Consider the following 26,500-nt stretch of genomic DNA (forward strand, 5'->3'; position numbering starts at 1 on the left):
CATGAAGGTGTCTCTGACCAGTATTTGTGATTATTACCTGCTGCCATGCTACATGCTCTGAAGGTCATAGTCCCCCAAGAAAATGCCATTATGTTGTCAATGTCCTACAGGAACCGCCTAGATGAGCCTTCATATGATAGAAAGCCAGCTGACACTACCTACAAGCTTGATGCTGCTAAGAATAGTTCTATCAGTTTCTTCTTGGTCCAGGGCAAAACATAAAATCTGTGAGAGGACTGGAAAAGCTCCTGAGTGTATGAATGAGGGAAGGATGCTCCAGTGGGGTCTTTTCCAGCCAGACACACAGTACCAGTTCAGGCACAACAATATCTATGGCAGTTATTTCTATTTCTGTGGTAGGCTGCCCAAAACATCCAGTCTACACACTATCATGAAAGTCGCTCTGTAAGCAGGACAAGAAACTGCAAACAACCATCCTATTTCAGCAAGCCTTTGGTAGATAAGTAGCAGCCAAAATGGGCTGAGGACTGAGGAGTGAGCGCTGGCACCTGTAAAGCCCCAAGAGCATCTCTTCTCCTGGGGGTTTGGCTGCTGGAGTTCAGGGCCAACTTGGAGAGAGGGCAGACGACAGCTGCCTTGCTGCTAGTAGCTATGGGGGAAGTCCCCCAGACAGCACTGCAGGGAGGCCTCAGCCAGGGCCAGCCCCTTGCCCATTGCTTTTAAGCTGAGCTTCTGACCCCCACCCAAGCTACAGCTCCTAATGCGTTGCAGCCTATGCAAAGCCAGGGGACTCTAACTGGCAGATTGCCTGCCTGGCTTCACCCAAATGCGCCCTGTCACCATGGACCTGGCCCTGCCACTGGACTGTGTCTGACCTCTTCACGGGCAATGGGCCTGATCCTGACCCTGACTCTCTGGCTGGTATTCGCGGCCTGATCTCAGACCTGCCTCATCACAATGGGCATGTCTGACTCTCACTTGGACACGACTGCCATTCGGAGCAGCAACGGCTCCCCCGGGGCAGCAGGGCAAGACCTCGCCTGCCAGTGAGTAGGGCAGGTCGGGGGACAGCTGGGGGCACCTTCCTGGGGACTGTGGGTTGGCTTGGTGTCAGTGCTGGGCTCAGCAGGCCCATGGCCAGGTGGGGCAGGACTGCAGTGCAGTGGGGCTGCAGCTCCGGCAGGGACCAAGCGTGAGAGCCTTGGCCAAAAGCAGGTCCCACAGGCAGGGGTTGGCCCCAAGTGCAGCATCCTTGCAACACAGCACAGTTGGGGATCTTCACCCCATGGCCAGCAGCAGCAGAAGGAGCACCCTTGCGTGACCTGGCTCTGAGATCAGCATCCCCCTCATCTCCCTCCAGGAGGGGGGATGCTCTCGGGGCCCTTACAGCACCCTGCTCTGAACCTTGGTCTTGCGCTTGTTTCTAACACATTTTTGCTAAAGCTAGCCCAACTATGCCATAGCCTAAATCTTTTCAAAAAATCCCTTGGAATACCCAAAATGCTTATCTGGTTATTCTGAGGCATCAGTGAAACCTTTGTGAAAGGCGATGTTGGAAATGCTATTCTTCACAGAGCTAAGCACTCCAGACAGGAGCAGTTGCTGTGCACGCACAGCCTGTGTGGGGAAAAAACGTTCAGATTTCACATAATGCTAAGTGGCCGTAATGATTAGCACCTGTGCACTGTAAATTCAAAATCCATACTGAGAAAGCTTGTAGCTAAGTTCTACAAGCATCAGAAGTATGCAATACTGTACTATTTAAACATACACTTAATAAACTCATGCTCTTCTTCCAGGAAATGGCAATTCAAACAGCAAACAGACCTCTTTTCTCTGCTGACAAGACCACTTGTATTACCTCTTCAAGCTGATCTCACCTGCCACAGTGTGTGTCATGATATACACCTCTTCCCTCTTTCCTATTCTATCTAGATGGAAAACTTGCCTTATAAAAAGCATATGGCTATACAGGACAGCCTCACCTACATCTTTTTCAAGCCAATTAAAGAACTCCTTTGCCATCCAGTACAGCTGCACTTGACAGAACAATTCCTGGAAGGACTGAAAAAGAACTAAGGAAGTTTTTTGGACATACAAAGTAAAATTTACCCCATTAAGCATCGAGAAAAAGCAAAAGATAGTACTGGACATCTTTAGATTTTAGGGAGTTGCTGAAACTTCTATTTCAGAGATATTCATCCAAACTTAATTTAGTTATGCTACAAATACTGGAAATAAGGAAGAAAGAGCTTGCACAATTAGAGGTTGTGATGGAAATTTATAATTAATATAATTTTCTAAGTGGATTAAATGGAACAGCCATTGTTGACATCATCTGACACTACTTAAAAACTGGCTGTTACTAAAGGAGTGTAAAGTGGGAAAAGTGAGAAAATGTGAGAGAAGTAGTTCACCTTATCCCCCATTCATTACTTTTAAAATCTCTTTAGAGGTTAAAATCCAGATAGATCACAACATACAGAAACAAAACAGAAATAATGACTCAGCTGAGTACTAGCCTTTGAACCTAGCTTCTGTCTTTTAGATAATGAAACTAATGAAGTAATACCAGCACTAATTTTTAGAGGCATTAACATTTAACAGGAATTGGAATATCAGAAAATCTTATTGACTTTGTGAATTTAAGACCACACAGGAAGACAAGCCATTTCACTTTCTCCAAGTGAGAATTTAAATGCTCTCACACTGTCTCTCTTCCTAGCTCTCTCCCCATTTTCTTCTCCTTTCATGGAGAAATCTGTTGGAGTTGAAATTCCAGTACCAGTACCAGATATTTAGTCTTCTTATGAAAAAAAAGTTCCAATAAAGGTAGCAGGTCTAATGCAAAGAAGTTAGTTTCATGCTGTCTTCACCATGTTATTCAGCATTTTACTATTGATATTTCTGAAACCAGATCTTGTGTTCAAACTCACTGTTGCCTCCATAAGGATCTGACCCTAGATTTTAACCCTGATTTTGTAAGGGCAGCATATATTTGGGCTAGGCTTCTGCAGGTGTTGTTGAAAGATTCCTGCTGAAGACATCTATAATTTTATTGGTCTGATAATGTAAGGGCACTCTTACATAATCTGTTTTTGGAAACATAATTCTCTTTTCCTAAGTCTTTGGTGGTATAGCTATTCCATGGTTAGTGAACTTTTTATTTACTTTGCCAATTTTTCACAAGAAAAATGTCCTTTCCTTTCCTAATATATTCTTCATTAGCTGAAGTTTTGCTTTAGATCTTTGAGCACTTTTCTGACTCTAACTTGTTAATGTGAAAGCTTTGCTACCATATGAAAACAACTAAGCATCCTTCAGGGGCAATAATCTTTTTCAATTAAAATGGATATTTCTAAGCATTCTTGGAGATGTATCCTTCTTATAAAGCCCGTGACATCTGTAATAAATATTTGTTTGAAAGGGTCTCTCCTTTTACAGTACAATGCATATCAAAAGGTCATATGGAATTGTATTTGTACTATCTTCAGTTTCTTTTAAGGCTTTCAGGTGATGCCAAGACTTATTCCAACATTCTTTTGTCCAGTGTTTTTCAGTGTCTTCTAATCTTTTGACTGAAGTCACAAGCATTAATTTTATAGACAATGGGAAATTTGCTGATCTACATTACAAATGTTATTTTTCAGCTCTTAGCAATGAACACAGTGTTCAAGCTACCCTACTCATTCAGCACTGCAATTTTGACAGAAAACTCTTTCCATTATACTTTTTACTTTTTTGGAAACTCTGACATTCATGAATGCCCTCTGACTTGAGGAATCTATAGCAATGCTTATCAAGACGTTCTCTGTCAAGTCAGAGACTGGCAGAGACACAGTACAATCATTAATCCTCCATGGGATACATAGCGACATAAACCCCTGCTTTACAAGCCACAGGGGACCACTTGCCAGGCGTGCTGCTGAACTGTTGCTTTTTGAGGGAACATACAGTAATCATAACTCCTGGGCATAATGGGGTTTCAACTTTGACCTCCAGAGAGTCTCTTGTGCATACCTCATCTACTTTGTTCTGTGATGTCAGAGAGATGTTTTGTTGTTAATACCAGGTCCCATAGTCAGTTTTTATTCTGGATATAGAGCATAAATATGTCCAGAAACTTGAGCACTGAGTTAGGAGTTTGGTATTTTAGCATAAAACTTTTAGGAACTGGATCCTGCAGTGGAGTTTAGTCTTGATTTAGGCACATATATTTTCTACAATGCATATGGAATCATGAGACTCATTAGAATGGAATTCACAAGTAACACACCAAGAGATGCCTGAACTAGCAATAGGAAATGATCAGAAATTCTGGACTTCTAAAATGCAATTTTTTCAGCTCCAAGTTTACAATTCTTGAGGCCACAGGTTTGCGGGGCAAGGCAGAAGGCAGGGCATATTGGTTTGTGTTCTGCATTGCAAAATGCAACTGCATCCTACAGCTGTAATTAGGGTTGCTTGTCCCTTGAATAATCCACATTGCTGCTTTATTTTGTAATGAACACACTTGTAGTAAGATACAGATTTTACTTGGTTTTGTTTTGGTCGGTTGGGTTTTTTGTTTGTTTGGGATTTTATAAATAGAAGATTTCTATTTTTGTAGATGATCTAAATATGAACAGTAACGAATTTCTGTTCCTAGATATTTATTTAGAGACTGATTCCTACGAATGGGGTCTAAGAGTGGGTGGGGTGTTTGGGAGAATATTTCATCTCCTCTTTTAGTTGTTCCCATCATCCAGATCAGTTTTTATCCCATTAAAACTTCCAGAAGCTGTGAAGGTTGCACAAAAAATTGAAAGGAGAAGAAAAATAAGTGTTCATTGCAGCTGATACATGGCACACTGGAAAACATCTTTTGAGCTGCAGACAGCATCTGCAAGAACTATGTCAAATGCTGAGATTTTCTAGAGTTTCCTGAGTTTGCAAACGTAAGCCACTATATGTCATATGTGGCAATAGTAAAAGGCCATATGACTGATGGGAACAGAATTATTAGCAATATGAAACTCCTTGAACTTCTGCTTGTAGCCAAGAAGCCTTTAAAAAGTCTTTAAGGAAAAAAGATCCACATCTTCATACCCTAAAAATGGACCACTTTAAGCTTCGTTTCCTTGCTCACAGGTTGCTTAACTCCTGCAATGATAATGTACAACTTTAATTATGTCTTCTCACAATAGTGCGCAATGTACTTTTCTACAAACTCACGTGCTATATATGATATTGGGCAAAATTATTCCTTCTTAAGATTCGATTCAATTCCTTTTATGGTAAAATCTATTGTCTGCCATGTATACGGGCAGAAAAAAAAGATTTTCTAACAAACACTTTTATTTTAAGCATGTTTGTTTTACAATTACATAGTGCATATCGGTTGTCGGACAATTACATTTATGCATTATCTTATTACTAGTACTATCTTATATTGCTTTACGTAATAATTTTAATTTCACAAAAACTACTGTGAGACTCAAAGATGATGAAAATACGCAGCCATATGTTCTCAGTGTTGTATTTCTCACATAGACTTTTCATGACTTAAATAGGAATGAATTGTAACTTAGAAAGTTGCAATTTCATTCTGTAATAGGTAATATACTTCCTAAATTTCTAAAAAGCAGTACTCTCACAAGATATACAGAAGTAATTTGGTTTATTAGACTTTACTATATTTTAAAAAACAAACTCAATTGCTGCAAGGATAACATGTATGAGCATACTTTGATAACGGACTTTGATTTCTTAAGTACACCATGATTAAGTATTCAAGATACACTGCCTTATTTTTTTTCCATTAGAGTTTCCCTCTTACAACATTTTCAGACTGTAAATAATTTAAGTCAGTTGCACATTCTGCCTTGAATAATTTATTTACTATGAAATTGTAAATTGCAATATTCTGTCAAATTTCATTCAAACCAGTGAAACTAATCCAATTTATTGAGGGCTGATATTATTGGTTACATGAGCTTCCCCAGTGACTGGTATACAACACTGAAGAAACTTAGTTATTATACTGCAAGAACGGAAAAGAGTGAGAAAAATTCAGGAAGTAAACAGATCTAAGGTTTTTTTTTTAATTGAGACAATGAAATCATTTGCATTCCAAGAACATGAAACTTTGCATATTTGCCATTTAATTTTTTACAATGTGTCAGAGATTTTGATTATACTTTAAAATAATTGACTTTTAATTGACTTTTATTTACATAGCAGTAACTTACTGCATTGGTTAGCTCTCTTATGAAAAATAGTGTACAATTTACAAAAGTTAATAAAAAAATGTATTCTAAAATAAGTCTGTTTGATATCTTTTTCAAGTAAAGGAAAAGACAAGTTGAAAAAATAACTGTTCTTTTGTGTTTCAGTTTTTGAGAAACCATGACAAATATAAAGCTTGTATGATTTCCAATTAAACATGGAAAATATTACTGTATTAAGGTTAGTTCCAAGAAATTTTATGAAATAAAATTTTTTTGAGTAAGGCAAATAAGATTTGGCCAAGGAAACAATGTAAGGCAAATAAGGTTTGGCCAAGGAAACAACAATTATGCAGTCTTTGGAAAAATAAACTAACAGACTGTCTGCCATAACAGAAAGGACAAAGCAAACTTGGATTCCTACTGACTCATATAGGCTGTTCAGTAGCAGCCAGGGATATTGTTCTGGCATAACAGCCCATTCCATAGTGAAAAAAGTGAATACCTTGTTCTCACAAGAGATAAATATCTATTTAACACACATTTTAACAGCTACGAAGTCAATCTTGAAATGGACTATTTATTTGAATAAGTAGGCAATTTGCAGACAAGATTATTCATTCTATGCTTTTTAGAATGTAATTAGCTATGCTGTTCACAATCTTATATTTATTTCAATACTGAATTCTTCTCTTTGTTTGAGATATATCTGATATGCCCTAATCCTCCGTTTGAACTGGACCAATACAGAGTAACCATCTTGAAAGTCAGTGGACTGCAGTAAGGTAGTGAGCAGAAATGGACATTGACGTTCACAATTCTTGCAGTGATATACACAGATTGGATACAAAGAGGATTAATTCTTTGCTATAAATGCAGGAGTAGTGTTCTTTAAATAGCTTTCCATTAATGCTGCATTATTTTATTTATTAAGTAATTTAATTTTAAATGGAAGATGATAGATTTACATCAGACAGGGTCTGATTTTCCTTACTAATTACAAAGTGGATTATACTGTCTATGAAATTATGTCTGCATTCTGCCTTTTCAGAATAAATAAATTGAAAAGTAAAACTGCTGCACATTCAAGCAAGGTATCCAGATATCGCTACTGCTATTATTCAAATGGCTGCCAGTGAAACCACCTTCAACTTGTTCTAAAAGCTTATTTCCATTTACTTCCAAGTACTGTTTCAACACTTTTTTTTCTTCCAGTGAAAAATGAATTAACATAATAAGTGACTTCGTGGTTGTGGTTTTTCTAGCAGATCTAAAATGAAGGAAAACTTCCGTTATTCAAACCAGCTAAACTATTCAAACTACAAGCACATCTGAACTGGGTACCAATTAGAGAAAAAAGGATTTATGCCTGCTTCCTAGTTTTCCAGCCACTAGAGGGCAAGGCTTTTCTGTATCTTCTTCAATGTGAGAAAGTATTTGACTCCAAACACAGAGCTGTTATTTCCTGTAAAGCATATATGGGCTTGAATATGCCATTCTACCAGGTACATCTGAACCTGAATCCTTTCACCACAGTTGAACAACATTCAAGGTACAAATGAAGTTGCAAGATGCCTACATAATACAAGGATTTTTTTAAGTTTGTGGTCCTAATAAACAGGAGAGAAGATAAACTCATTTGACGTTTATAGCTTATGTTAACTCAATTCCTCACTTACTTGAAGTGTACAACCTGCACATTTGTGTCAATTATTTTATTAAACTCTTAAATGCAGCAAAGTATATTGGAATAAGGATGTGAAGTACTTACTTCAAATCTCTGATATTTGAAAGGCAAAGTTTATTCTCAGGTCAAGAAAAGTCGACTGCCATTTTTATCAAAGGGAGTACCTAACCTTCTCATCATTTTTCTTTTGATTGTCGTTCTTCCTTTATTTTTCTTTGGAGCACACATTTCCATTTCTTCCAAAGATACATAACCTCTAATTCTTTCTGCCAGAAATTTAACCTTATTTTTCAGTGGTATTCTAATATTGCGATTTTTAACACTTTCTGAATTTTTTGTGTTATTTTGGGGAAAATTTTGTCTCTGCTTATAGTTTCCAGAGATTTTAATTGATCATATTTGTTACTTATAGACAGGCTGGATATTACAAGGCCCAATTCTGAATGACTATTTTTTTAATTAATAATATTCTGATGTCTTATCTATATAGCATATAGCATATTTAGAATCTAGTTGTCATTGCTCTTTTCTTGACTATTTTTTATCAGATCCCATTGCTAGCATAAACCTTAGCATTACCAACTAAAGCATTGCTGAGCTGAGTGAATCTCTTATTATCACCTCTCTCAGAGCTGTTCCACCTTCTTTGATAATACTATGTGTCTCTAATTATTTCTTTATGTTATTTTGCTATTTGGTCCTTTATTTTATACAATTCTCCTCTGTTTTTTCTGCTAGTGGATTTTTTTAGTGGTGTTTTTCAGAAGGAAATATTTCCTTCATGTCTTATCCTCAGATTATTTCATCTGTGCACTAGATTTACTTGTTTAAAAAACTATATTCATGGCAGTGTTATGAATGGCACACTGAATAATACAGCACAGCATTTGACTGATAAATTTGTAAGAATAAATCTAAGCTTTGTAACACTTAAAATATTTCCTCAAGTTCAGTTTGAAAGAGATGCTTAGAGTGTTGTCTGTGCATCCTTGTGGTTTCTGATAGCAACCTGCAATTGCTCATAATGTCAGTTCCTTTTGCATTTGACATCCATCTCCATTCCCTCCCAAGACAGAGATTACTTGTGTTCTTTCTGGTAACACCCATGTGTTGTTAGGCTGTTTTCTGGAATGCTTAGCCTGTGGAAGCTGCATTTGCGCATCCTTCTATGACAACTGGTGTTGATACTGGGCAGCTTCTCTCACAGACTTCAGTCTCGTGGCCATAGTGGCTCTTACATGGCTCAGCTCAATCCCTGTCCTGTGTCAGAAAATCCTTCTTCTTCTGGCATAGTTTGCTAAAGGAAGTATGAGCATTATCTCAGTGGGAGAGCTGAGCGTTCAGTATCACTTGGCTGCTGCTCTTTGCCCCAGCAGTTCACCATGTATCTCAAGAACGATCGTAACAGTATCAAATGATACAAAGGTATTTGGGATGTAGTTTGAAGATGGATTAATGAGGCGAGAAGTTTTCACTATAGACACTCAAATTCTGTGCACTACAAAAGACATAAAATCTTTGGCAAGTAACAACCCAGCTGCATGACATCAGCTTTCTACAAATATAAGAATTTCATTGTTGCACTTGATAGAGGGTGGTGTGAAGTGGAGGAGGGAAAATCTGACATTTTTAAATAGAAATTCTGTTCACCACTCTCAACTGCTTTCAGAGCATCGTTAGGTCTATTCCTTCCTATGTTGGTAAAAGGCATGAACTGTTTACAAAGAAAACGACTTTTTTTTCCATCCATTAGTTTGGTCATCTTATTACAGCAAGAAACAAATTATCCTTTTTGCTCATATAAAATGTGTGGTTTAACTATCAGTCCTTTTAAATCTGCAGCATCTTTGCTGAAACTGCAGTTAGTTCTGTATATTAAATAACGTGTAAAGAGTAATACTCATTACAACTGTTTACTACCTAGTGTACAAAGCAGTCTCAAACTTCACCATCCTTCAGTGTGTAGTAAATGTATTCTACATGAACAACCAGATTAATTGTGTGTCTAGTAAAAGTTGCAAGTATATTTGCATTGGTTTGCTTGTAGCATTTTGGTTTACAGTTTGAGTCACTTAAGGACAAATTTATGACAGTGTTCTCTTTTTAAATAAAAAGTAAGTAACAATATAGTTTGTTTAAATTAATTCATATCCTCTCATTCTTGCATTTTTCCCCTTGTGTTTACCAGAACTTAGTGTTGTTGTTTTTTTTCTTCCAAAAAGACTTTATTAAGTGTTCTTAAAGATGCTTCTGCTTCTCCCAATGCCAAACAAAATATCAAAACTAAAGGCTCAAAATGGAGCATCGTGAAAAAAGAAGCCATCTATTCCCTTTCTCCCTGTTTGTGAAGTTTTTATCAGGGTTTTGTGTGTATGAGAGTTTGTGCACATATTCACACACGAGCATGTACTGATGTGAACTCTTAAACACAGTTCACATAATGGATTCACTTTCTCAAAGAAGGACAAATTTCTAACAACTCTTCTTTCTCAACAGTTGCAGTTAGAGATGATAAAGGGTACCTCAAAATGCAACAGCTATTCAAATAGTGAGCAGGATTATGGGTCCTGCAAGACCCTGCGAGAATCAAGCAAGATTAAGCTACCTGCTAGCTAGAGAGCAGTTAATGGAAAAAAATTTTCCTGTCGTTATGCACCAGAAGGAGAATTAATTTAAATCACTACCTCTAAGTTACGTGTATGCAATTGCTGTATCTCACCAGAAATTCCAAAATTCTGCTCTTTAGTCAGGCCAACTGTGTGAAACTAAATTCTCATGGGTGACTGGAAAAACATAATTTATGTTCCAAACAGGCTAAAACAGAAGCAAGAAGGAACTCCAGATACATTCAGATAAGACATAACTCATAACAAACATTTTTAAAGCAAGCACAGGCTTACAGTACACTTCAAATCCAAAATTTAAAAAGTATATTGTTCTAAACAGAGTCCAACAAATTTATTCAATGAATTATGCAAAGAGAATAGCAATGAAAGTGCAGGAGGGAAATCTTTGCTGTTGTTATAACATACAATATCATGGACATACTTTGCAAGATTTGTATTATCCCTCTTCTACCTCATTTATGAATTCTAGATTTTAAAGCCAGCTCAATAAATGCTCATGTACCCCGGCAAGATGCACGGTAGCTGTATCACTGGTACAGCTGCATGATTACTCTTAAGTCTCAGTGGTAGTTGCTCTCCTAATGAGCCAGGATAAAATCATTAAAAAGTAATTGTGTGCAGGTTTTACAGATAAGTCGCTGCTCTGGGACACGGCAATCCTGACAGACTGTAATATTTCTAAGGCAATATACTCCTCCCTTCCTGTTTAATGAGCCATAGATTTTTAATCTTGGAGTTTTGGTGATAGGCAGAAGGAATGCACAAGAGGTTGTTCTGGAGGCATCTGTATGCATCTGTATGCTATAAGTGGCTGTACTCAATACAGACAATGAAAAGATGGGAACCAAAACCAGTTCTCAGTTTCCTCAGAAGTTCTGTGTTACTGTCTGTGTTACCATTTCCTCTGGTAATTTTCAATCACAGTACACAAGTCCAAGTGTACATTTGCTTTAAAATGATGGGCTGTATTTACTGCTACTCGTTAATGTAGGTGAAAACATACAAAACCAGGACTTGAGTTACACAGCAAAACTGGAAGAAAATCTAATTGTAGTTTGTAAAATCATTGAGAAAATAAATAAAGTAGAGAACTTTCCATCCCTTCAAGATGGAAGCAAGTAGAGGGAGCAAGTAGAATGCATTGAGCTTGGCCTGGGGGCAAATGAGGAACAAGTTGAAAGCTTGTGGGTTAGAATTAAGGGACAGGCTCATAAGGGTGACATTACAGTGGGTGTGTACTACAGGCCACCTGACCAGGAGGAGGAGGTTGATGAGGCCTTCTACAGGCAGCTGCAAGCAGCCTCACAGTCACAGGCCCTGGTTCTCATGGGGGACTTCAACCACCCTGGCATCAGCTGGGAAGACCATACAGCTAGGCAGGCGCAATCCAGGAGGTTCCTACAGAGCATCGATGATAACTTTCTGATGCAAGTGGTGGAGGAACCAACAAGGAAAGGCGCTCTGCTGGACCTTGTATTAACAAACAAGGAGGGACTGGTGAAGGATGTGAAGGTCGGAGGTAGACTCGGCTGCAGTGACCATGAAATGGTCGAGTTCAGGATCCTGCGTGGAGGAAGCAGGGCGATAAGCAGGATCAAAACCTTGGAAGTCAGGAGGGCTGACTTTGCCCTCTTCAAGGAGCTACTGGGAGGAATCCCCTGGACCAGGGCTCTCGAAGGCAGAGGGGTCCAAGAGTGCTGGTCGCTCTTTAAATGACACTTCCTCCACGCTCAGGAGCAATGCATTCCCCTGAGAAAGAAATCAAGCAAAGGAGGCAGGAGACCTGCATGGTTAAACAAGGAGCTTCTAGCAGAGATCAGGCAGAAGAGAAAAGTCCATGGAATGTGGAAAGAGGGGCAGGCCACTTGGGAAGAGTACAGGAACGTGGTGAGAGCGTGCAGGGATGCAACGAGGAAGGCCAAGGCTCACCTGGAATTGAAGCTGGCAAGGGATGTCAAAAACAACAAGAAGGGCTTCTTCAACTACATCAGCAGCAAAAGGAAGGCTAGGGACAATGCGGGACTGCTGCTGAATGAGGCGGGTGTCCTGGTGACGGAGGATGCGGAGAAGGCAGAGCTACTGAATGCCTTCTTTGCTTCAGTCTTCAGTGCTAAGACTGGCCCTCAGGAGTCCCAGGCCCCGGAGGTAAGAGAAGAAGCCTACAAAGAGGACGACTTTCCCTTGGTCGAGGAGGACTGTGTGAGGGATCGCTTAAGCGATCTGGATGTCCACAAATCCATGGGCCCCTATGGAATGCACCCATGAGTGCTGAGGGAGCTGGCGGGTGTCATTGCTGAACCACTCTCCATCATCTTTGAGAGGTCCTGGAGGACAGGAGAGGTGCCCGAGGACTGGAGAAAGGCCAATGTCACGCCAATCTTCAAAAAGGGCAAGAAGGAGGACCCAGGGAACTACAGGCCGGTCAGCCTCACCTCCATCCCGGGAAAGGTGATGGAGCAGCTTATCCTGGAGGCCATCATCAAGCAAGTGGAGAAAAAGAAGTTTTTCAGGAGTAGTCAGCATGGATTCACCAAGGGGAAATCATGCCTGACCAATCTAATAGCTTTCTACGATGACATGACTGGCTGGGTAGACGAAGGGAGAGCTGTGGATGTTGTCTACCTCGACTTCAGCAAAGCTTTCGACACAGTCTCCCATGATATCCTCCTAGGGAAGCTGAGGAAGTGTGGGCTGGATGAGTGGTCGGTGAAGTGGATTGAGAACTGGCTGAATGGCAGAACTCAGAGGGTTGTCATCAGCGGCGCTGAGTCTAGTTGGAGGCTGGTAACTAGTGGTGTCCCTCAGGGGTCAATACTGGGCCCAGTCTTGTTTAACTTCTTCATCAATGACCTGGATGAAGAGTTAGAATGTACCCTCAGCAAGTTTGCTGATGACACCAAACTGGGAGGTGTGGTAGACACACCAGAAGGCTGCGCTGCCATTCAGCGTGACCTGGATAGGCTGTAAAGCTGGGCAGAGAGGAACCTGATGAGGTTCAACAAAGGCAAATGCAGGGTCCTGCACCTGGGGAGGAACAAGCCCATGCACAAGTACAGGCTTGGGGTGGACCTGCTGGAGAGCAGCTCTGTGGAGAGGGACCTGGGTGTCCTGGTGGACGACAGGTTAACCATGAGCCAGCAGTGTGCCCTGGCTGCCAAGAAAGCCAATGGGATCCTGGGGTGCATCAAGAAGAGTGTGGCCAGCAGGTCGAGGGAGGTTCTCCTTCCCCTCTACACTGCCCTGGTGAGGCCTCATCTGGAGTACTGTGTCCAGTTCTGGGCTCCCCAGTTCAAGAAAGATGAAGAGCTACTGGAGAGAGTCCAGAGGAGGGCTACAAGGATGATGAGGGGACTGGAACATCTCCCCTACGAGGAGAGGCTGAGGGAGCTGGGCTTGTTCAGCCTGAAGAAGAGAAGGCTGCAAGGGGACCTAATAAATGCTTATAAATATCTGAAGGGTGGGTGTCAGGAGGATGGGGCAAAGCTCTTTCCAGTGGTGCCCAGTGACAGGACAAGGGGCAATGGGCACAAACTGGGGCACAGAAAGTTCCATCTGAACATGAGGAAGAACTTCTTCCCTCTGAGGGTGACGGAGCACTGGAACAGGCTGCCCAGGGAGGTTGTGGAGTCTCCTTCTCTGGAGATATTCAAGATCCGCCTGGACAAGGTCCTGTGCAGCCTGCTGTAGATGACCCTGCTTTGGTAGGAGGGTTGGACTAGATGACCCACAGAGGTCCCTTCCAACCCCTACTATTCTGTGATTCTGTGATTCTGTATGGTACACAGCTATATCATGGAGATATAAAAAAAACATTTCATGTCACAAAAAAAAAAAAAAAAAGAGGAAATGAAAAACAACAGTTCCTTACAGAAATTCAAATATCCATAGTATACTGCCTTCATAATTAAACACAGGTCATCCAACAATCATTTTGGAATAGCATTCTATGAAAGCAGGAGAAATAACAGAAATGAGACAGGTAAGATGTCTCCCAAAACATGTTGAGGAAAACCACAAAATCTAGAAGAAGATAATGACACCATTTAGAAGTACTCAGTCTACTTTTCAACTCAGAGGCATATATCACTTCCTAAAAGCAGTCTGCCACACATCATACTCCACTTTCACCATGCTGCTTCCAAAATTTCAAGTATTTAGCATTCACTGCACTGCATGTCCTCCAGTCCACTATACCTCAACTTTGCCTGCTTAAGATCATAACATTGTCATCAACAGATATCCAGTGAAATAATACGGTGAGCTGGAAAAGATCAAATTTTTAAAATATTTGAAGTATCTCTTAGCTGTAAAACCACTATTTTTCCAATTGTCTGTAACAGGTTTTATCATGTCTTGATGAGAACAATAACAAGAGCAAATAGCAAATGGCATTGCAGAGATCTGAGTAAAGATACTTTCATGCAAGTTAAGTCAACCTACTGAGATTTATTCTCGAGATATTGGCAAGTCCCCAAAAAATGCAGCCACAAAATAAACTTATCCTAACTCCCCTATGGGGAGTATATTCTGTGCAATGCTTTTATTTATGTGCAAAAGACCAGAATTTAATTTTAGCATTTGGTCAGATGAACTCCCTTTTCTGACACAACAAAAGAAGAGTTTTCATCTAACAGGGAAGACTGGAGTGCTGTACTTCTTCTGGTGGTCTTTACCTACCACTTTTTCTTCTATAATTTAGATCTAAAGAGAGAAAGAGAAAACGAGTAGTACCCCAGACTCTAGTAACAGTTAAGTTTTTTGGATTTATCATGTCTCCATTTGGAGTCTTCAAAGGCAAGTTATGGGAAGCTATGCAATTTCAGTGAAACCTCCTAAAACAGGAGTATGAAAAAAAGAATGGGTATAGAAATGTGCACACTATCAGTTGACACTATTTCTTTTTGTAGATATCCACATACACATTCTAGTACTTTCTTCACTTACCAGGTGAAAGAGCTCAAGTTACCCTGAACCCTTTTCATGATAAGAGATTTTCAGTTACAGTTTTTATGAGAGAGGATAAATCCCTTCTGCCACATCCGAGGGCCTATTTCACTTCCCCAATCATCATAAAACAAGTGCTGCTTGTTTTCTCTCACATACTGTCTCTCACCTTCTCTCACCCCACCTATGTTGGAAGTTTTTCTTGACATTTATGATGATAATGGTATCTGTGCTGTCCAATGCATTTCTCCTTCTGTGTTTCTGCCCCTCCACACCACTAGCTTATGTTATACTACAAAGCACTGCACCAGAAAAGGGAAACACTTTGGCCAGGCCCTGATGCTGCTTATTCACAGGGATTGCTCTGTGAAATCTTCATCTTTGTACTGGAATATCAAATCGAAAGGAAGAGATTCTCTCATATTTTTCCCCTTGCCTTTAGAAAATAAGATAATTTGATATGCCAACATGAGACCATGTTGCAATAAATAAAACTGTTACTTGTGGCAAGAGGCCTATGGGAAAAATGATCAAAGTCTCAAAGAACTGGCTATTTTTAGCATGCCATCTAAGCCTAAACCTAGAGAAGACTGCTACATTTAAGGGGGTACGCAGCTATTGCAGTATCTCAGAATATGGATTTGATTGCTAGTCTGTCAAATACAACAACATATTGAATTTACCCCTTACGGCTGAACACATTTCTCATGTTACCCGATCTACACATTTCTCTTACACTACAGTGCAGGTCTACTAGAAAGGCATTTTATTAAAGCAGCATTTTTCTAAATGATGCTATCAAAATGTATAAAGCAATTTCTTCAGCCTTGTTAGCTAGACAAGCTGTTCTTAAGATTAAGGCCAGGAAAGAGTAAATGACTAAAAAACTGGGCTGGAAGCAGATTTAACTTTTGCACCTGGTTTCAATATAAAATTTTTTGTGTGACCTTCAACAATTCTCCTAGCTATGACACATTTTCCCCTCTGTATAAAATATGGATTACAATTCGTTACATCTTTGCACTGTAAGAATTGAGGCCTTGTCTTACAACGAGCTCTGCACAATTCAGGCTTTGCTGAAGACTGACACCTGTCCCTTCTAATAGTCAGTAGATACAGGGTAGTTTAGAGAGTAACTTGTCTGTGAGTTCAGAATATAACACACACAGAGAAAAAAAATCAATCCCGTATTGTGACCCATTGGATCAGACTGAAAAGGCAAGCATAGTAAAAGCATAAGCATCTATGCTTTATCTACATGATTCTACTATTATCCATCTTAGAAACTTCAGCTGAAGGGATATATTTTAATTATTCTTCTGCATTCTGTTATTACTCCTTGAGCTACATAATTTTCAAGTCCACTCAGGTATTACTGATTGTATAGGAAAATATGGTCAGGATTCATAAAGACAATGCACTGTTTTAAACTTATTTGTTTTCTGATTTCATCCCTGGAGGATTTAGCCTTTGTGTAGATAATTGGTGACATTTTCAGCAGCCTCCAGTCTCTGCTATTGTTGGACATTATAAATTGCACACCAAAAGCTATTGATTATTGCGTTCCTTTATGCAACTGAGCATATTTGATGCCTTGGAGGAACTAACCCTAACTCCTCAGCCTTCTATTTTGAAATAAATCTAGACTATCCACCCTGTAAATGACATCACCCATCCTGTCCACAGTCCTTTGAATGTGAGAAGTTTCTGCAGAACCATGTAACTTCACTTTAATAACTGTTCATCTTCAGGGTAGGATAGGAGGATATGAAACTTAGGTGAACTAACTTTCCACCAAGATTGTGGCTTAGTGCATGCTGCTCGATCTGTTTCTCTTCAGAGCGCCTGCCTATAGAGATGTTGTAATAGAACCACTCTGTCTCTGTAGCCTGTAGGACTGACTATTTTTTTTTTCTTTCTGTGTTACAATACTGATCAGACTGAAGCAACATCCCTGGTCACAAAGATACACACTCATGTTCCAAGGGCACTGAAACTTTCATTCTGATCTACATTTTAGGCTTTCAGCTTAAAAAAATCAAAGATGGAAATGAGTGTAAGAAAATTAAAGCAAATAAAGTTTCTGTAATTCAAGGAAAGAAATTAAAAATGAAGTGGATAAAAACCAGAGCATTAAGTTTTGCAACACCTTTATCTGTTTGCATAACAAAGAAGAGAAAGCTTTCCTAGAAAATGGTTAATTTCACTTCTATAGCGTGCCTTTCAAGGTGCACTTGTGGTTATGGCAGACTTACACTGCTGTATATAGTTCCTTTTGTTTCCTGCTTCTGCCATAAGAAAAGCAGAAAGCTTTTTTTTCTTAAAGAAATGTCAAAGTATTCCTACAAAAAGGACCTAATGAAGTTTCATACCCCAACCAAAATCCAGTAAATCTCTGTCTGCCCCTGTGTCAGGAAGAGAGCAAGTTTTTCCATTTCAGTGTTGGAACAAAATTCATTACAGGTTCAATCTCAAGCCATACTCTTGTTCCGAAATAGATATACTTTACTTCACAATAGCTATGTAGTATATTTTAGTCAATTGTAGAACTTGTTCATTTTCTTAAATTTCATGTAAATTAACCTAAATGAATTATTAGTGTTCAGCCTCAGTGAGATGGAGATGGACACACATGTGGTCAGATTAAAAGTCTCAGGAGAAATATGTCTACTCATTGAAACATGGCTTAAGAAATTGTTTAATTTTAATTCAGACTGTACATGAAGCAAAATATACATGCCTCCAACTTTTACGACCAAATTGATAGGGCAAGTTTTATTTATACAAAACTTTAATAAACATTTATCACCTTTTGAGTTTATGGCAGTATTTTATTGTCTTCTTTATCTTTTTTTCTACAACTTTGAGTTGTGCCACTCCACAGAATAATATATCCTTTTGAAAGGACTGACTAGAAAAGCCATAAGATTTTATTCTGTCTGAAAACGCAAAACCTTTAGAGAATCTCAATTCCATCTGGATGGACCTTTTCAGTCCCTACACTGCCAAATCGATTTTATAGGAACAGCTTCCTTCTGACTGCTTCCTACAGATGTTGATAAATCATCATGGAACTTAACTTATATTGGACTTTTGGTGTTTAAATAATTTTTTTCCAGAAAGGCATTAACAGTCATTAGATCGACAGAAAGGAGGAGAAAAATAGAATAAGCGTTAATTAAGTGCAATAAGGAAAAACAAAACAAGTAACATTTATTATACAGGATGTCTTCTAAAGAGCTATGACTCTTCCTCTGTGCCATACAGGAAGGGAATTAGTGGCAAAAACAGTGGGAAAAAATCTCTACAATGGTCTGTCTTACTATAAAACGTTGCATAATGAAGGTTGTTTTCTGTTTTGCTTCTGTCAGCAAACATTTTTTTGGTTGCAAAAATAACAATGCTCATTTCTTTTGCAATTCAGAAAAATCCTGAGTAACAGAGATGTAATTATTGTTTAAGAGTTTTAACTGGTGTTATGTAATTATTTTTATTTCTCATATAAAACCCATTCAATATATACCTCTCTGTTCCACAGCCCATCTTCTAAATTTTTTTGAAAGAAAAAAATGACATTGAATGTGGCTATATTTAAGTTGTTTTGGTATATGTTCATTTTTGTCTTCATCATAAAGCATAAACATTCAGCTGAAGTGAAATATGGGCAAACTGGGAAGTCAGAAAAGCTGTTTCCTGGGATAGATTCAAGAACTTCAGGAGCCGCAGACTGGATATGAAGTCAGCATCTCAATAAGTGAACAATTGTTTTTCCTGAAAGCTTCTGAAGGACTGAAATGGAACGTTGTTATCCACCTAGGAGCAGAATTTGGACCCAGACAAAAAGTAGTGAACTACACCACCACTGATACCGCATGTGCTTCTGAAAATGCTGGACATGTTCAAAGGCCTTTATCATAATGTTAATCATGGTTGCATCTTGCACAGTTGCACAGTAAAACATGCCAAAAGTAGTGACTCAGAAGGTGAAGCTGGGAAAAAAGTAACAGTTTGACAAAGTCCACAATAACTCCAGATTCATCCCCGATCTAAGACACCAAGCTTTTAGGCCTGCCATAAGAGTTTAGGCATACACTTCCCTGAACGGCAAATCCAAAACCCAGATACTCTGCAAGTACATGAGATGGGCTCTACAAGAGGTCTATCCAAAAAACAACAGTAGAAAGATCAGATCATTTCCACAGTGGCTATTATTAATGATTGTAATATAAAGTTTAATGTTTTTACTAGAATAAGTATTGACCTCAATTGATTCACTGGTATTTCAGCTGGGAGAATTCATAAATTTTTTTATTAAGGTCACAAAACTAGTTCCCTTCAGCATTTGGTTACACCAATACTGTATTTTAATAACTTCATTTGAATAAATATTGTTCTGCTTAAATTAAGCAGGAGCTGAAGTGTGAAACCTTTGCTGTTTAGCTGCTTTCCCAAACTGATATTTTTTTGCGGCTGTGTACTGCCAGTTTATTTTTTTGCCAGGCAAATAGTTCTAGCTTTTCATGACAGCCAAGATAGCCTATTCCGATGAAACTGCAAAAAGGTGAAAGGAAAAGGCAACGTCTGATAACACCTACCGACGCTGAATAAGTCGTGCAAAATGCTCTCAAACTGACATGCTGTCTGAGAGCTGTGAAACCAAAGAAGGCTTGACACATGCCTGTGGGTACTAAACCCACACACCATTTCCAAGCTTTTGATTCCCCTTCACATCTGCTGCAGCAATGCTGAACGAGTTCGTGATTAGGATTGATATTAAAGGCTTGTTTTCACCAATTAACTGCTGTTGGAACTGGTATATTTGCCAAGCTACAGTCTACCATTTCAAACAAGATTAGTATATCCCATTGCTAGATTTAAAGCTCCTTATAGCAAGGCAAGGGTTAAACTAGTCAATAAGGTAGACTACTGGAAGAGGATTAAGAAACAGAAGATAAAAGGCCTAGTGGGACCACAGGAGAGAAGTCAGCTGGAGAGTACAGCTTGAGAAACTACTCAACAGAGTGGAGGAAATAAAAAGGCATTTACTTTCAAAGGTGATGCGAGCAACTCTGTATGTCCAGGGGGAAAATGAGGGCCTTGAAGAAGGTCCTGTGAGATTAATATGGTTAATATCTACTGACAGAAGGAAATAATGATAGTGATGGACGTACAGATTCCAAGAAGATGCTCCAGGAGAGTATTTTTTCTGTATAACTTGTGTCAGTTAAGCCAGACCTTCATACTTTAAGGCCTCTATTGCTATTACAGTAACACCAAAAACGGCCAAATTCTTCTATTTCACGGATGGTTGTACTGCAGCAATGTTTTAGTATAGGTTTATTTTTGTCTTTCTGTAGTCAGAATTAATTTTTTTTTGAAGTCTATAGATTTTTTTTTTTTTATTCCATTACAAATGGTAATGAATGTCTTTCTTAAAGGACCACAAAAGGTATGGCTTCCAACAACTTTTTTATTGAACCAAAACCAGATCTTATGACTGGGGTGGTACTATAGCGTGAAGATGAAGGTATAATGACTGTAATTTGTCCAGGTGCTAATGCACTGTTTCTGAAAGTTGCTGGACGCAGAGTACCAGGCAATAAATCACTAGCAGCCTTTATATGTTGCAATATCGAATGCATTGTTACAATTGCAGAAACTTTTTTAGATACTCTACAATGACTTAATGCATTATTTGCTAATGGTATAGAAATAGAAATTAACTTTATTACAGAGCAACAGAAGATTCCTGGCCCTTAAGATGTAAGAAACTTGCTATATCTCAAGAGTGTACTGTATCTTTTTTTAAATACAGCTAAGAAAGCTTAAATGCAATTAGAAACTAGCTACAATAATGCTTTATTTATTCATGTCTGTTAATTTTTACGATAATTTCAACAATGTTGATCCCAACTAGTGTAATATATTGAATTTACAGAGCTTGTTATTGGTGATACTGATACATATTCATATAGTACATGCCTATGACTAACCAATGTGGAGTGCTGAGTGTTAAGCAATCGGTTTATAAGCAAACAGCAGTTCAAAGACTTTTGTCTAGACTTCCACTATTCTGAAGTTCAAAAGAACCGAACAGGTATCTTAGCATGGCTTTCTGTAATAACAGAGTGTGAATGCTCTAGAAACTTGTGTGAAACTTGCCCTGTCCTTCTCTTTAGCAACACCACCTTCATAGACTAAATTATGGCCTTTATTATCCTATTATCCTTTGAGTCCACCTTCTTGAAGACAATTGTATAGAGAATCTGTATTCTATAACTCTGTTTCTTAAAGAAGAATCCAAGCATTGAAAAGAACTCTGAGGCAGTCTTCTTGCAAGAGGTCAATAAGGACGATTTATTTACATTGACTACTTGTTCCCCTGACAGAGAACAGGAAAAAAAATAGTTTGTGGTGTACAGAATTCTTTTACAACCTCGGAAGATTGCTCATTTCGGTGATCAGGGCCTAGTGACAGCTCAACGTAAGGAAGAGTGAAATGTCCCCCAATACACAAAGCAGGAATTTGTGCACTCTGCCAGGTGTATGCCTTCATAGCATGTTGCTGGACGGGAAGCAAATAGTTCCCCAAAATGCTTGCAATGCTTATTGGAAAGTGTCATTGGTGTTTGCTAACAACAGAGTGATCTGTACCCAAACAAAAGAGAAATAACGGTAAACATTAACTGATATAATTTTGTCATAGTTCTGGATGCTGCTCATCCATATGGACTGTGTGGAAAAGAAACCACTATAACCACTTTAAGCAAAAGATTTTAAAAGATTAAATTTTTTAGATGTCATGTACCGGTAGGCATGAACTAGCTACAGAAGAAAGGATAAAGTGCCTGGATGCCTTCTCCCAACCTGTGCCATAGAAGTCTGGGCAGCCACATTTCTCCCTTTTTACAAGGCAGTAAAACAAGAAAAACTTTATCCTCCCTGTTTATGCAATGTGCAACATATTTCTGTCTTACCAGCCTATTTCACCAGAGAAAACGTATTCTGTTTAACATGATACCCAGAAGCCAGGCAAGTGCTTAAATGTCAAAACCCCTTCTACAACTGGTATTTCAGAAGTTTCTCTCTTATTATAAAGTCGTTCCATAGCTATATGGGTCCCATGAGAAAGAAAAGTCATTTACCCTCTACACTGGAGCACAATCGCTTGAACATATACACAGTGACTAATCAGTGTTGAATAATACACTAAGCTGTAGTTTCATCCTCCTTGCTATGGCTGTGACATGATTTAAAGTGCTGTTTTTTCAATCTTGACGCTTAATCTATGAGTGCAAATTACTCGGGGGGCAACCAGTGTTGTGTTTCTTCATCCAGGAGCTACACACGATGCTAGATTCTGTGCCTGTGTGCCAACTCATGGCTCATACTGGGAGTTGGAGCCGAGGCGGGGGGGTGGGAGCCTGACAGGTCTCTGGCTCTCTGGCAAGGCCATGGGAAATGGCTGCCTTGCCCCTATATGTGCCGATTGCTGAGGGAACTTGAAAACAAAGCGAACCACCTCTCCTGCACTTAAAATGCATACAAACAACAGTTATTCTGAAATCACTAAGTCATCAGGTCTGTTTAACACTAGTTCTGTGGAGAGGCAAACCATGATTTTCAAGATGCAAGCATTCAGGGAATGTGTGTTTTGAGCTGCTCTGAGCACCAGAGTCAACTCCTAAATTCTGACTAAAATTTCAAGTACTTGGGGGGGAGGGTTGCTTTAGAATAAAGCCCAGAGGCTAAATGGCCTCAGTCCCACAGCCCCTGCTTGAATCTCCTTCTGCTCTGCCTCCATATATTTCAACCTTACCTTGATGCGAGGAGCTGGCGACTGCCTCGGCTGGTGATGGCCGGTGCTGAGGAGGGAAACCTGCCTCCGTGCCCTTGCAGGGAGCTGGCGGCGAGTGGCTGCCGCCTCTCTGGTGCCAGCAGTGAGGCAGGGCACGGTCAGCAAGCGAAGATGGCGGTCGCTCCCCGCGCTGGGGAGCCACAGGGCCCAGGGGCAACCAGGGGGTGGCCAGGCAGGGCCTGGCAAGCAGGGCCCCCTCCAAGGAGCAGGGCAGCCAGGGGCAGCCCCAGCCCCGGGCATCAGGCACCTCCCTGGGGACAGGGCGAGACCATGCTGGGCCCATGGCCAAGCAGGGCTGTGGGGAGCTGGAGACCAGCCCTGCTGTGGTGTCACTGGGGCAGGGGCTGATGGCCCTGGGGGGCTGATGCGGGGTCTTGGGCCCCAGGCAGGGTGGGGGAGCCCTGGGGAAGGTCGTCCCTGGGCACTGGCCACCCACCCGGCTGCTCTTCAGTAGGGCCCACGATGTCCTTGGAGTACCTCTGGCTACCACAGGGAAGGAGCAAGAAATCAGAAAAAAGGGCAAATAAATATTTTCATAAGTAGTGGTATTTTGTTGTTAATAGTGGCATAATAATGTTAAAATTATTTATTAAATTATTACTAGTTGTTTTTATCACAATAAATTATAGATGAATATTGAAGCAATAAGTATCCTTATTTCTCTCATCACTCTTTGGTGAAGGCCACAGACAACTCCAGGATCTTTTGTTCAGCAAATAGCCTTCTCCTGGCGTTGCACTGGAGACTCCTTTGGTAGGTTTTGGGAATAGGCAGCCTTGTTTGAATCTGGACAACAGATTATGCTGTTTTTTTTAAAATCCTGACTCCCTAGGTGTTTGACTTGCAAAGGTTTGTTCAGAGTTGCACATGCTCTGTAGCTTTCAAAGTCTGAGGTTTAGCCTGTCATTTCTGTGTTCATGTGTTTATTCCTGCCTCCAAACCCCAGTCTCATGCAAAGCATTAGAAATAATCTGTTTTTTTTCTACAATGTCACCCGCATCCCAAAGTATGCTTATTTAAGAGGATCCATATTGAAAGTTAATTATCCCCATTGTGGTTATGACTGAATATACTGTATGTCTGGCTCACTAGACATTGGGATATTCAATGATAAAGCAATTTACTGAACTCAGTCCACAAAGTCTGCACAAAATTATACTTCAAGACCATCTTCCCCGTATTTCCTCCCAGAAATTTCTCTGCAATTCTTCCATTTTCTGTGACTCCTGGGAGAAGTAGCTGTATTTGCTGGATCCTGGGCTGACAGCTATGATATATTCAATGGCAACCACCTGACTTTTGCACAGATCTAGGCCAGAACCCTAGCAAAAATGTGTTTAACAACAAAGAATAAAATCAGTTCAAGAGACATGTCTGAGATTACATTCTAGGTTACTACCCCCAATAATTCTATCCTATTCTATAACTGTTTTGTTTGTTGCTTTCATTGTTTACAGCAGTTCTAAGGTTTGTCTGTAACATGCATAAGCACAATTCATGGAATGCCTTGCTTTTTACATGCTTGCTAGAAAAAAGGGTATTATGGGTAAAATAAAATAGCATATTAGTTCATGAGTGCACCAAGCAAACCTGGAATTATTAATCAGTTGTAACAAGCTCAAAATTCTGATAGTTCAGAGCAAAGAAAATATCTAAAAAAATTGCATTAGCATAGTGTCCTTTAGGCAACGTAGATTAAGTGTTAATGTGTCACTCTACATGCTCTAGACATCTGCACCACCTGTACAGAATTCCCTTGCAATATGTTTGTTAAAGTATACACAAATTCTGATCATTTTTTTCTTTGATGAAAACACGGTTTATCACCAGAGCTGTAGAATTTTGCCCACTTACCTATGAGCAAGACCTGTGGTTTTTCCATGAAGCAAGACTTTGTGTTCGGGAAGAGAATACTCTCAGAAAAGGCAGGCAGCCTTGAATTCAGAGGATAAGTAATTGATAATCAACTATGACAACCCTAGTTAAGATATCCTACTGATGTTTATTTTAAAAGCTTCATTTTATTTCAAGACTGTTTCCTCCCTCTTCTTTTTGTGTAGTCTTCTAGTCAGCCTCTGGATTTGCTGTCGTCTACTAGATTTTAATCATGCATCATGTGACACCAAATATAATGGCTGAAAAAAAGTCACAGTATGTTATGTTTAGTAAACCATCTTTATAAACATAGCTGAAGGTCAGGATTTGTGGGGTGAAGAAGATACTTCCGGGCATTTAGAACCAGAATTAAGAAATCTAATTGTATTTATCAGTTCCCACTCTGCTCTGTGGTTGGAGAACTGTGACTTAGTGAACAAGGCATTATAGTTTAAAGACATCCTCTGTGTCTTAACATGGCATATTATGGTGGTTTGACCCCAGCCAGCAGCTAAGCCCCTGCCCAGTTGCTTGCTCAGTCCCACCCAGCGAGAACAGGGAGAGAACTAGAAGGGCAAAAACTTGTGGGTCAAGATAAAGACAGTTCAACAAGTGGGGGAAAAAAAGTGACGCAAAGGCACTAGTTCACCACCTCCCACCAGGAGATTGATGCCCATCCGGTCTCCAAACAGTGGTTATTTTGAAAGAACTACCACCTCCACCCCTTCCAGCTTGATTGCTGAGCATGACATTATATGGGATGGAAGATCCCTTTCGTCAGTCTGTGTCCCCTCCCCACCTCTTGCCCACTCCTAACCTACTCCTTGGGAGGGCAAAAACTTCTATCTGAAGGTGCTTCGCTTTTATTCCAAGGAATTCGTAGAATCATAGAATCATTTAGTTTAGAAAAGACGTTTAAGACTTTTAAGATTCGGACCTGCTGGAGAGCAGCTCTGTGGAGAGGGACCTGGGTGTCCTGGTGGATGAAGGGTTGACCATGAGCCAGCAGTGTGCCCTGGTTGCCAAGAAAGCCAATGGGATCCTGGGATGCCTTAGGAGGAGTGTGGCCAGTAGGTCGAGGGAAGTTCTCCTTTCCCTCTACACTGCCCTGGTGAGGCCTCATCTGGAGTACTGTGTCCAGTTCTGGGCTCCCCACTTCAAGGGAGATGGGGAGATGCTGGAGAGAGTCCAGTGGAGGGCTATGGGGATGGTGAGGGGATTGGAGCATCTCTCCTACGGGGAGAGGCTGAGGGAGCTGGGCTTGTTCAGCCTGAAGAAGAGAAGGCTGCGAGGGGACCTAATATATGCTTACAAATATCTGAAGGGTGGGTGTCAGGAGGAT

Source organism: Opisthocomus hoazin, chromosome 1 (assembly GCF_030867145.1).
Source record: "Opisthocomus hoazin isolate bOpiHoa1 chromosome 1, bOpiHoa1.hap1, whole genome shotgun sequence".
NCBI classification, from domain to species: domain Eukaryota; kingdom Metazoa; phylum Chordata; class Aves; order Opisthocomiformes; family Opisthocomidae; genus Opisthocomus; species Opisthocomus hoazin.